This window comes from Aedes albopictus, chromosome 2, assembly GCF_035046485.1.
Source record: "Aedes albopictus strain Foshan chromosome 2, AalbF5, whole genome shotgun sequence".
NCBI lineage: Eukaryota > Metazoa > Arthropoda > Insecta > Diptera > Culicidae > Aedes > Aedes albopictus.
In genome coordinates, this window is record NC_085137.1 from 120,310,997 (window position 1) to 120,325,044 (window position 14,048).

Consider the following 14,048-nt stretch of genomic DNA (forward strand, 5'->3'; position numbering starts at 1 on the left):
TGAGAAGGCATTGGTTGTAAATGCAGTTACGCGCTTTTGAAATGTTGGTGCCGATTTATGTCCTTGAGCCAGGGGTTTACAGATCATGCCCCAAAATGCACCTAATGCACCGAAAAGATTTGCAAGGTGCATCATTATTGGACTGAACGTTATGGTAATTCACATATGAACATATTCTAAACTAGACCGTATCGGTAATGGAACTTCGGCATGGCATTGACGCAATGTTATGATCTGTCAATGCAATGGAATCAAATAAATTGTGTGTGCTTATTGTCTACATCATAGCTGAATTGGATCTCCAATGTTGATCAATTTGGGACCATTTTCTGGGACTCGATTTTGTACGAAGTGCATAATTAGGAGAGATCAAGGGAGAGATAGTTTTAGTTACTTGCACGCCTACACATAAGATCAGCTTTATTACTTATAAGAAATTTTATGGGTCGTCTTTATGATTTTGCTTCGGATTATTGGCTTTGCAGTCTTTTGGGGATTCAAAAATACCAGTTTTTGATTTGTTTTTCTGACGTTTCAGTCCGTTTATGACCTTTTCCAAGGGTTCTGTAGGTTGATTTCTCATAAATCTCGGTGTTAACTTTAAGCTAAAATAATGTATATTTAGTATTTGGTTTACAATTTTGTACATTTACGATCTTACAACTTTTGGTTCGATCTGCATGTAAAGGAAAGTTTTAAGGTTTAGATTTAAGGTTTTACTAGATAAATTCAAATAATCGCGATCAATTCTTACTATGGAATTCGTTGTGCAAAGTGCATAATTAGGAGAGATATTTTAAGTTAGGGGCTGTCCATTAATTACGTAAGGGAATTTTAGCGATTTTCTGACACCCCCTCCACCCCTTGTAAGATTTTTTGTATGAAATCCCAAAAAAATTTGTATGGCGCGTAAGATTTCTCAAACCCCCCTCCCCCCATAAACCCTTACGTAATTAATGGACAGCCCCTTACATGTACACCTAGACTTACGATCAACTCAATTACTTATGAGAAATTTCAATTACATTCCCAAGCAAGGATGCCATATATGCGTAATTCTCGCTGAGACCGGCCCACTGTTTACACCTTGTCTTCAAAAATGTTAATGGTGGCGATTTTCTGAAAGTCCTCGCTAAAAAAGTAAGAAAAATGCATTTGGTTACTCAAATTGATGGACCCTCCGTTAGTTATAGCCACAACAATTTTTGCAGACCCCTCGATTTGGGTCAAATGGTGGTCCATTTAAACAGTTTATAACTCGAAAGTTTCTCCAAAAACCCCCTCAAAACTAATTGTTGTTGAAAAGGGAAAAGATAGAGCTACTATTTACAATAATAAAAAGTAGTGTCGGCCATATTGATTTTGGCCGCCATCTTGGATTTTTATACCAAAACATTATTTTCACCATGATGGCAACAACCGATTTTCAAAATTTTTGCATCAATTGAAAGCTGAGACATTTATACATAACATATCAAAAAATTAGAGATGTCTTTTTCTTCTTTCAAAAGTTATCTGCCGTTTTGTAAACCATGCCGCTTTTGCGCAGCGAGAAATACCCATATACAGATTTATCTGTATTATACAGATTTTTGAGCATCCGTACAGATTTCGTTTCATATGATATTACAGATTTGTGAGCTAGAGGGGTTATTTTATTTTTGCATGGAATACAGATTTTTCTACAAAAATTTGGGAGGGATACAGATTTTTGAAAAATGTGATACAGATTTTTCGCAAAATCATCTGGCATCCCTGTTCCCAAGTAACAATGAGCATGCCTGGAAAGTTTATTCATGTTTCTCCTGGTTTTATAAGAGTATGTGAAAAAGCTAGTGGTTCTATATTAGTTTTATATGGTAGTTTTCTGCTCTGCATCTTTGACATTCCATAAAACTATCATATAACTTCTACCATAAACATTTTCAGTTAAAGACTTGCAAGTAGTCATGAATTGGTTTTATCACTTATTTTATACCATTTCAATAAAACTTGCATTGGGGGTTGTTGTCGGTGAGATTTTTTTGTAAACAAATAAACAAAACTGTGAGGCAATACCAATAAAAGATTGCGTGGCCGTAACATAGACAAAGAAATGCTGTGATAAAATCGTTAGTTCTATCATGAGCTCCGTTATGACCACCTCAGGAGGGTAAGCCTTAATAGAGAAATCATCAGGAACACAGAGTTTTATCAGAAAAATATGTCGCCTAGCCAGGATAATTTATGTAAATACTGAAAAATCATTACTCAATTTTATTATTTCCCGTACAGCCTATGATCAAATTTAACGATTCAACGCGTTTCCGTCATTTTATTTTCAGAAAAATTACATAACGGCTTTGAAACTCCGTTATGTTGAAAAAACCTCCTCTCCTCTCCTCTTCTTGGCGTAACGTCCTCACTGGGACAAAGCCTGCTTCTCAGCTTAGTGTTCTATGAGCACTTCCACAGTTATTAACTGAGAGCTTCCTCTGCCAATGACCATTTTGCATGTGTATATCGTGTGGCAGGCACGAAGATACTCTATGCCCAAGGAAGTCAAGAAAATTTCCTTTACGAAAAGATCCTGGACCGACCGGGAATCGAACCCGTCACCCTCAGCATGGTCATGCTGAATACCCGTGCGTTTACCGCCTCGGCTATATGGGCCCCTGTTGAAAAAACCTTTGTGCACCCAATTGCACCAAGTAAATTAATTGCTTTTAGCTTCCAATCAATGCTCAGTTTGTGTGGCGCACTTATTTTTTGTCATCATCACAGTCACATTTACTACAAATTTTCCGTAGAATGTCTCCTAACACATCTTCTTTTTCTTCTTTATGGCTCTACGTCCACACTGGGACTTGGCCTGTCTCTCTTCAACTAAGTGTTCTTAGTGCACTTCCACAGTTATTAATTGAAGGGCTTTCTTTGCCAGCCATTGCATGAATTTGTCTATTGTGGGGCAAGGACAATGATACACTATGCCCAGGGAGTCGAGAAAATTTTCCCGACCGGAACGGGATTCGAACCCACCGTCTCCGGATTGGCGATTCATAGCCTTAAGCACTAGGCTAACTGGAGACCCTAACACGTATTAAAACTTAAATTTCAGATCGGCATCTTCCCAATTGATGGCTGGATAAACAACCAAGCATAATTTATTCTGACGATCGAACATTGTTACTGAAAAATAAGCAAAACAAATATTTGTCAAGTCAGAAGATAGTTTTATTTAGAAGGTTGTATCGGGGATACGATAAAACTATGATACAACCCGAAACCCTAAGCTGGTGTGCATACGAAGTCCTGTAGAGTAGACCATAATAAGATTGGGCCAACTAGCCAGAACGTGAGCCATAGGAGGCATATAAGAGCTCGAAAAGACTTTCAGGTCGGCATCAATGGTTTTGAGGTTAGGATTTTTGAGTTGCAAAAAACTTCGATAAAATCAATAATGTTACTTAGGATTGGTATGTTCACCTGTACGCACAACTACTATTAATTTCAAGAGAAAATTTAAGCAACTAGCACTAATTTCACTGCTGAGTTGATGTTAAGCAAAGCGTAAGCTGAGAATATAAAGGAATATAACTATTTTATAACAAATCACTCAGATATTAAAATAGAATTAAGGAATACCAAAATGCATGCCACAATCTCACTTTAGTTTCTATTGTGATACGTAAAGCTATTCAATCATCTCAGTCCTATTTGTTTACACCCGGATTTTCGGGACCGCTGTAATCGTTTTCCTTTATCTATCGATGATCGTATGCCTCATCGACCAAACTATCTGTACAGTAGTGGGGAGGGGAATCGTAACAACCTCCTACCCGTGAACCTATATGACGTTCCAGGATTCCTCTGTGAAGTCACCATCATGTTCGACAGGTTCACCTCCACGATGACGGAATAATCCTGATGCTGTGTGCTTACTTGTGCTTGACGAACTCGTCCATTTCTTGTAGAGATGACTTTTTCGACACGCCCGCGAACAGGTTCCAACTACTTCGCAGGTTTCCTCGCTGTAGCATTGGCTTGGATGACAGAATCTTCAGACCACTGAAGTTGATCAACAGAAAGTGGTAAGGTGTGAGCGATTCTTGATCTACCGACTTAAGAGAGGAAGAGGCCTCACCTGTTACCTTTTACACGCAATTAAAGATACCCGCGATATAGTCGCCTATGGAAACAGACCTGTTCTCAAATTTTCCATCACAGGGCACTTTGATAATTCTTTAAAAAAATAATTTTATTCAGAGTTTTTCTGGCACTCTTTGGCGAATTTCTCCAGGACTCTCTTTGAAGAATTACTAGGAAACATCTGAAAGATTCCTGTAAAACTTTTGCAGGGATCTATTGAAGAATTCTTCCAAAATTGTTTTTCAGGAATAACTCCAGGGATTCATATCAACGGAAATTTGTCAACTAAATTTTCTCTGGAGCACACTTTTTGCGGAATTCCATCAGGATTATTGAATCAGAAATTACTTAAAAATTATTTGAAGAAATTATTTTTAAAAAAAATTCTGCAAGATATTTCTGCAGAAATTTCTTCAAATAATTCATTGGAATTTTCTTTCTGTCTTTCAGAAATTTCTACGAGAATTCATCAAAGGATTACATTAGTAATTTATCGGAGCATTTCAACGAGAATTTCTTCAGGGGTTCGTTGAGAAATATTTTAAAATTCCCCCAATGATTTCTTGCGAAATTTCCTGATGATTTTTACAGCAATTTCTTTGGGAGTTCATTCTGGAATTCCATGGATCTTCTTCCTTGTTTCTTTGGGGATTTTTTCTATGAATCTTAAGAAGTTGTTTGTTTACTTTATAGATGATGTTTTCTAGAGATTTCTTCTGAAACTCATCCGGATGTTCAACTGCTCTATGAATATCACCCATATATTTTTTTAAGAATACAATGTCTGAAGGAATTCTTCTTTAGTTTAACCGTTATGTGCCCGACAAACTGTTTGCTTTTTTGCTTTTTAAATGGGTGCTGGGTGTCGGCCACATAAGGGTTGATCAGAATTCCCTCTAGATATTCCATCGATAAATTATTTTGGGATTCGTGAAGTATTTCTCTAGAGAATTCTATAAGATTTTTTCAAAGGAGTCGTTGAAGAAATTTTCGGCGCGGTATCGCAGCTTCTGAGGCCATAACTGCCCCTCTTCGCATGTCAGTCTCATGTTGTTTTTCAAACGCCTCCCTTTCTTAATATAACTCCAATTATTTTCAAAAAAAATGTATTTACTTCATGCATATCCTTTTCGTGGCATATTGAGCTGTGAAATGAGGCGAGAAAGATATCCAATTTTAATTTAAATGACCTCGTGAATGACAAAAATATGATTCGCATTATAATCTATAGAAACAACATGGGACTGACATGCGAAGAGGGGCAGATAATGTCCCATTACACTCAGATGCCTTTTCCGTGGCAGAACGTCCAAACCTGCAGATACATTGCAATTGTCCAGGAAAGAAGTCGGATATGATTTTCTGACGCAGCCAAGCTTTGAGGCGTTATTTTGTATAAAAACTCGTCATAGAGACCGAAACATTATGATCTCGTCCGTTATGACCAGGCCCTGAATTTTCCAACGATTCTTGCAAAACTTCATCCAGGGAATCCAACCGCAATTTCTTCAGATTTCCCAATGTGAGAATTTCTTCAGAAATTTTGAAGAATTTCTTTAGATTCATTTTCTTGGTTTTTTTTCTAGAGATTTTCTACAAGGATTCGTTGCAGATTTGCCCAAGAGATTCTTTGAGAAATTCATATAGGACATCCGTCAGAAATTTCGCCTCACTGCAAGTTTCTTTAAAAATTATTTGAAGGATTTGTGACAGGATTCATTGTGGATTAATTTTCCACAGATTCCATCAAGAATACTTCCTACAATTTCATCGTTTGATAATTTCCCTGGTGATTTTTTTCCAATGATTAGTGGGGAGTTTCTACCAAAGATCATCGGCGGTTTCTCTAGAATTGCTGTCGGGAATTCCTCTGGGTATATCAACGAAGATTTCTCATGGTAATGTTTTGAGAATCCTTCTTAAACCATTTAGGCAATATATGTATTAACCCAGTAAACCACGAATCGTAAAACAATATTCATTCAAAATCGTATTTTATTCTGTTAGGAATCGAAATCGCAGGAAATGATAAGTGTTGCAGTAATAATGTCGAAAAAACTTGTATATAAATCAGTATTGCGATGTGTTTACGACGGGCAGTATTATAAACAGCACAAGCCGTAAATAGAGCAAATCAAAATCGTTACTAATCAATGAAAATGCTATGTCATATATCTAGTCTGACAAGCATTGAGCGCAATCGTAATGACTTGAATGAAATTTTCACCCAACAAACCAAGACGATAGTGAACATAAATCGATATTGCGATTCGGTCGAAAGTTTGTTGTTTTTCAACACAGGACTGGAAAAAATACTTACATGACAAAATGTTTAATTTCCACACCCCTGTAGTACATCCACGCAAGGAACAGACCAGCAGTCAACGCAATTAGCATAGCACAATCCCGCTCCCCCACATCACTTCAACCGGTACGGTACTACCCAAAATTTAGCACTAATTCCACTCACCGCGCCGCTGCCGTTCCCGAATCCGTTTTCACTACACGAAAATACTAAAATTGTGCATCCGTTGATTGCAATTATAACACAGAATTATAGGTACTAACCGGGAATTTGGGGCTGATATTCACTTGTTCCTTGGTAATGTTTGGGTGCTGCATATCATTCCTCCTGCGTTCGGCATTTGGATGAGGAAATCTGATCTGCACATAATTGTTCCAGGCATACAGAGCACTCCTTACCGAAACGTTGTTGTTTTTTTTCTGCTGCTGATGACCGACCCACAAGATGTTCTAGATTTTAAAAGCAGCTTTCCACTAGAAACGAAAATAATTCGCGGGAAACATTTTTTTTGCGACGACGGACGGACGGACGACGACGACGGCTAGAGCGCGACGGCACTGTTATGATGTAAACAATACAAGCACCATAAAGCGCAATCTAAAATCGTTAGAAGTTGTATATCTGACAGATTTTCATATCACACATCAGCTCTGTAGAGTATGAAATGAAGTCGCAAAGACTTAGAGAAATTTGCGACCCAGTCTCTGTATCAGTGTCATTAGTGAAAAAACAAGCCATTAGTAAATAATATGATACGAACAAGCTTTGAGTTTAAGTTGGTCAAATTTCATTAACTCTTCAAGTAAGATGAGTTGGTACTGAGGTACGGTGTTGGATTCTGGATCCCAAGGTTCTGTGCTCAAAGCTAGATACTGACATTCCATCTTTTATTTACTTTTCATCGGTAATATGGGACATCGTATTACTTGTCATTTAAAGTCCTTTTTATTTTTTCCGACGATACTTTGGGTCGTCGTATTACTGTTCAAAGGAAGTCGAGAAAAGTCGTCAGAAGTGTATATATGGCCTCCACTTTGGTACGTATATAGCCGTTTCGTGCACTTTATACGAGTATGTTGGTTCTTATAATGATATGTATAACATAAATTATACAGACCAAAATGTTTACTGGGAAGGTGGCCCACACTTATATGAAAAATAAAAATTTCGAAAAATCCAACGTCTGTGAAAAAAGTAATACCCTATGTAAAGGGAGGACAAACTCTATTGTTGTTTTTCTAATACATGTAAAGGAATAATATGAATAATAAAATCTCAACACTTTGCCTCACTTTGCATAGGGTATAACTTTTTTCTTAGCCGTCGGGTCACTTTGCGGTCTTCGACAAAGTTCTTTGGCATATAGTCACCTACAATAATAAAAAAGGGTTTATTTATGGAATGCTCACAGCACCACCTAGCGGCAAAATTCTAAAACTTAAAATTTCTGCATACATTTGGCCAAGTTTTCTCATACAAACTTCAAGCGTTTTGAGCGCCCTCATAGGCTCAACCGATTTTGCTCAAATTTTGAACGTAGCTTCTGGGAGTCCAAAACAACTGATTTAGGAGGTAAGACTTGGCATTTTTCGATTATTTTGTTTTTCATATAAGTGTGGGCCACCCTAATATGTATGCATACTTTCTGGGATTCCTTCGTAAAATCACTTAACGATACATTCGCATTTCTTTCTGAAATTTCTTCTTGTAATTTCTCTTTAGACTATTACGGAAACTTCCTGGGAGATATATTTAAGAATTCCGGACAGTAAGTGTTTTTTTTACAGGAACTGTTTAGGATTTGCTTAGGAAATTTATACCTTTGATTTTTGTCCTTGAAAAATTGTAAGAGAAATTTCGAATAAACAGCCTAGCAGAAAAAATAAAAATTCAAGAGTGAATAGTTTTGAGAATCATTGAAAGTCTTTCAGTTTAAATCGTGGAAGATTTTCCAAATCATTATTTCTAGAAAAACCTTGAAGAATCCCCAGTAAAACTCTAAATCGATTCTTGAAAAAACTTTCAATTGCATCTCTGAAAGGATTCCCGAGAAAATCCTGACAGAGATTCTCGAAACAATCTATAGTGATATTTCTTAAAACCCCTATACCTATATTCTTAAAAGAACTTATGAAGTACTCTCTGCAGGCACCACTGGAGGAAATTTCCTCATTCCATACTTCGGAAGGGAATTAATGGAGGTATTTACAATTCGCCTCGAGAGATCCTTGGAAGTCTTGAGAAACTCTTTCAATGTATGTTTGAAGAAGTCCTTAGGTAAAGGGGATATGACGATTTTTAGGTGTACACTTATCTACGTCCAATTAATAATGATTAGATGAATGAACAATTTGAAATCAAATTTAACGCTGCTGCCGTTAGTAAGTAGTTGACTTCTAAAATTATTGATACGTTTCTAGAGCCTGATACTTACATGTTTATCCTACACACTCATATTGTTGAATTATTGTATCATTTATCAAAACAAAAGCTATCCCTCTTTCCTTGCAAAAAAGCAACGCATTTCGGCTGCCTTGTCTCTACCAGACCTTGATCCGAATTTCTCGCAAAATTTAATTCAAAACATTTTGCACTATATATACGCAACAGTATGTTTCCTCTTTATAAATATTTATCGAGCCATCTAGTTTGAAACAGAAAAAAAAAATATCTTCAACTTTATCCTGTCTCTACTCAGTTTTGGGATGTATGTTTTAACGAATACATATACCTACGGAACCTCGATAGATTGTTTGTCAAAACTCATTGTTGACTTCAAACTGAAACTGTTAACCATCCCTTTTTTATTTTCGATCCCAAGCATTCTTGCTGCGTCTTTTGGGAAAGTACTGTTGGAATGAAAATGTCATGTAATAAAAACAAAATATTTTTTTTTTCAAATTTCAATAACTATTTGCTCCAGAGATTCCTCTAGAAATACTTGCAGGAATATCTTTGGAAGCTTCTCTAAAACATTCAATCAAAATACCCTTCAGAAATTCATCATAGAGACTAATTTCAACATCTGGAGAAATTGTTGAAAGAACTCCAAAAGCAATTCATAAAGAAATATCTAGAGCAATTTTCAAAAAAAAACTCATCGAGGAATACCCAATGGAATTTAGGAAGAAATTCCTGGAAAGAGGCCTACAGAAAATCTCGATAAAACTCCTATAGAAGTTCTTCAAGGAACTTCTAGAACAATCTCTTTAGTAGCTATTACTGAAACTCCAGCATAAATTGCTGAGAAAACTCTTACAGAAATCCTTAAAAAGAATTTGAGCAAGATTATTGTTGAAGCTCCTAGAGGAATTTCTGGAGAATCACCTCGCAGAATTTTTGAATGAATTCTGGATGGATTTCCAAAAAAATTCCAAATGGAACTACTGAAGAAATTCTCGCTGGCATTCTTAAGGTAAACCCTACAACCATTCTTAAAAGAGCTTTTGAAATAGTTTCTAAATCAACTCCTAGCGCAAGTCCTGGAGTAGTTCTTGAAGAATCTCCTTCTAGAATCCCTGGATTAACTGGAATAATTTCTGAAAAGAATCCTGCAGCAATTCCTTAATAATCTCCCAAAACAATTTAAATTATGAAAAATGTATTGACTTTTCAATTTTATTCGAAAGAGCACCTTTTTCTGAGCCACTATGATTTTATTCAGATTTTCAGAACCTTATTTTGGTACCTAAAATCAATTTCAAAGAGATTTTTTGAAATCACCTTTTGACAGCTGCGCCTAGTGATTCGACAAATTACTCCCATACAAACTTCAAATTGATTTTTAAATGGGTTCCCGGGCTCCAAAATTCATGAAAATTTGGATTTCAGCTTAGTTTAACATGCAGATTCAGAATATCGAATTATCTCAACATCGTTAAAGAAGCCAATTACTGAAGAGACTTCTAGAGAGATTCCAGAAGGAACTTCTGAATTCCAGCTAAGCATAGAAAATAGCGAAAAAATTGCGAAGGAAAGCTATAGACCGGTGATATTTCATGGAATAACACGGTGACGTTTCATGGAATAACACTGTATGAAAAACCTTACAAAATCAATTCTCAGATGCAGGTTGCAGAGGACTGCTGGAGTACAGTGAAACCAGCCATCAACCGCGCAGCCGAGAGCACCATCGGGTACGTGGCACGGAAACGACGGAACGAATGGTTCGACGAAGAATGCAGAACGGTTTTGGAGGAGAAGAACGCAGCGAGGGCGGTAATGCTGCAGCAAGGGACTCGACAGAACGTGGAACGTTATAAACAGAAGCGGAAAAAGCAGACCCGCGTCTTTCGGGAGAAAAAGCGCCGCCTGGAAGAAGCGGAGTGTGAAGAAATGAAACTGCTTTGCCGTTCCCAAGAGACACGGAAATTCTATCAGAAGCTCAACGCATCCCGCAACGGCTTCGTGCCGCGAGCCGAAAAAATCAGGGATAAAGACGGAGGCCTCTTGACGGACGGACGTGAGGTGATCGAAAGGTGGAAGCAGCACTTCGATCAGCACCTGAACGGCGTGGAGAACGTAGGCACGGAGCCCACGGCAACGGAGGAAACGACGACGCCAGTGCAGCGGAGGACGAAAATGAACCAACTCCCACGCTGAGGGAAGATAAGGATGCCATTCACCAGCTCAAAACCAACAAAGCAGCTGGTAAGGATGGTATCGTAGCTGAACTCATCGAGATGGGCCCAGAAAAGTTGACCACCTGTCTGCATCGGCTGATAGTCAGGATCTGGGAAACCGAACAGCTACCGGAGGAGTGGAAGGAAGGGGTAATCTGCCCCATTCACAAGAAAGGCGACCATTTGGAATGTGAGAACTTCAGGGCGATCACTAGTTGTACCCTCACACATTCTCCACTCTCTCCGTTGCACAAACGAGCTTCTTGCATCGAGCAGTCCCTGCCTCAGGAAACTATTTTGAATGCTGTCTACAAAGTGCTATCCCAGATCATCTTCTGTCGTCTGTCACCGAAAACGAATGAGTTTGTGGGAAGTTATCAAGCCGGCTTCATCAACGGCCGGTCGACAACGGACCAGATCTTTACCGTACGGCAAATCCTCCAGAAATGCCGTGAATACCAGGTCCCAACGCATCACCTGTTCATCGACTTCAAAGCGGCATACAACAGTATCGACCGCGCAGAGCTATGGAGAATCATGAACGAAAACGGCTTTCCTGGGAAGCTGACTAGACTGATTAAAGCAACGATGGACGGTGTGCAAAACTGCGTAAGGGTTTCGGGTGAACTATCCAGTTCATTCGAATCTCGCCGGGGACTGAGACAAGGTGATGGACTCTCATGCCTACTTTTCAACATCGCTCTGGAAGGTGTGATGCGACGAGCCGGGCTCAATAGCCGGGGAACGATTTTCACAAAATCCGGTCAATTTGTGTGCTTTGCGGACGACATGGACATTATTTCCAGAACATTTGGAACGGTGGCAGAGCTGTACACCCACCTGAAACGCGAAGCAGCAAAGGTCCGACTGGTGGTGAATGCCTCAAAAACAAAGTACATGCTGGTAGGCGGAACCGAACACTGTCGGATCCGTCTGGGTAGTAATGTTACGATAGACGGGGATACTTTCGAGGTGGTGGAGGAATTCGTCTACCTCGGATCCTTACTGACGGCTGACAACAACGTGAGCCGTGAAATTCGGAGGCGCATCATCAGCGGAAGTTGGGCCTACTACGGGCTCCAGAAGAAACTGCGGTCGAAAAAGATTCACCCACGCACCAAATGCACCATGTATGTACAAGACGCTAATAAGACCGGTGGTCCTCTACGGGCACGAGACATGGACCATGCTCGAGGAGGACCTGCAAGCACTCGGAGTTTTCGAGCGACGCGTGCCAAGGACGATCTTCGGCGGTGTGCTGAAGAACGGTGTGTGGCGGAGAAGGATGAACCATGAGCTCGCTGCACTTTACGGCGAACCCAGCATCCACAAGGTGGCCAAAGCGGGAAGGATACGGTGGGTAGAGCATGTTACAAGTATGCCGGACAACAACCCTGCAAAGCTGGTGTTTGCAACTGATCCGGTTGGCACCGTGGAGCGCAGAGAGCACGATGGGCGGACCAGGTGGAGCGTGACCTGGCGAGCATTGGGTGCGACCGAGGATGGAGAGCAGCAGCCACAAGCCGAGTATTGTGGCGTAAAGCCTGCGCACTTTAGAATCGGTACGCTTTCTACCGGCTGCAGATCAAAATCGGTTTAACCTAGAAACAAATGTTGTAAGAAGCAAATGAAGCTCATTTATTGTATTTTGTAGGAAAAATATGAAAAAATCAGTTTTTATTTCTTCAAGACAAAAATTTTGACCTGATTGTGAAATTCATGGCATTTTATTCTGCACACACTAATGATCGTCAATATTTTTAAATTTCACAGCTTACGGGCTGATATTTCCACAAGAAACAAAATTATACTCATCAAACATATGCTCAAAGCAAGTTACGACATTAAACTCTTGACAAATATGGTTCACAAGACCATGATAAACTTATATGTAGCCTTATTGTCCATGCACGCTATATTCAAAACATAATATTACTCAAACTATTTTTTTATGAAAAATTATTTCCTGAGATCGTTTTCTGGATCTACAATTCCCCAATTCAAGTGGCCCAACTTAATTCATATCGAAACCTGGATTATTTTTGGAATTATCAGCAGTTTTTCCTCACAGTAATCAGAAATTAACAGTCATAAGGCTAACTCCTCATAATAAGCCTAAAATAAGATAGTTTCCATGGATAAACCACTGAAAACCATATAGATTATAGAACTACAGATGTGATTCTATGATCACAAATAAAAAACTTCTGAGTAGATTCAGTTTTATTTAAAAAATCGTTAGATATTTCACGCCATCAAAATACATCCAATGAATTTCGTCAGCAATAGTCCATACAGCTTTCGAGCCACGATTATTTATATTGTTCTGCATCAAATCATTGGTTTCTTGTATACCAATACTATTCGTATAGTATCCTTCCTGTATGCGTATTTGCTTAACTGAAGCTTATGCGAAAACAACTTTTTTGACCTTAAACATCTATGCAAGTCTTTGATTTTCCATAAAACCCTGCAAAGGCTTACCATAGCTATATTGGAAATTTTAAAACACTCATGGAATGTTTTACCTCCCTTAATCAACAATCATAATACCAAGAACTATTCTTACTGCGTAATTGGTGGGTTTGATAATTATATATTCCTACACAAATCTTGAATCTGACAATGATTGGTTTTTGCTCAATGTGTGCAGAAAAAACTGTCACTATTTTCGAATTCAGATCAATAGTTCATCTAAAAATATAAAAACAGCAAATTTTATATTTTTACTACAAACTACAATAGATAAGCTTCAATTGCTTCTAACAACACTTTTTTCCAAGTGACACCGTTTTTGAGCGGCAGCCGGTTGAAAGTGTACCGATTCTAAAGTGCGCAGGCTTTACTATTGTTGATTATGTCTTGTCTTAAATGTGATGTCCCGTAACGTGGGTAGATCACCTTATAATGGTGCGTTACGGCGTAAGATCTACCATAACAAATTTTGATCTTGTATTTTATTAGCTTTGTTAATTTAAATGCAGAAAAAATCC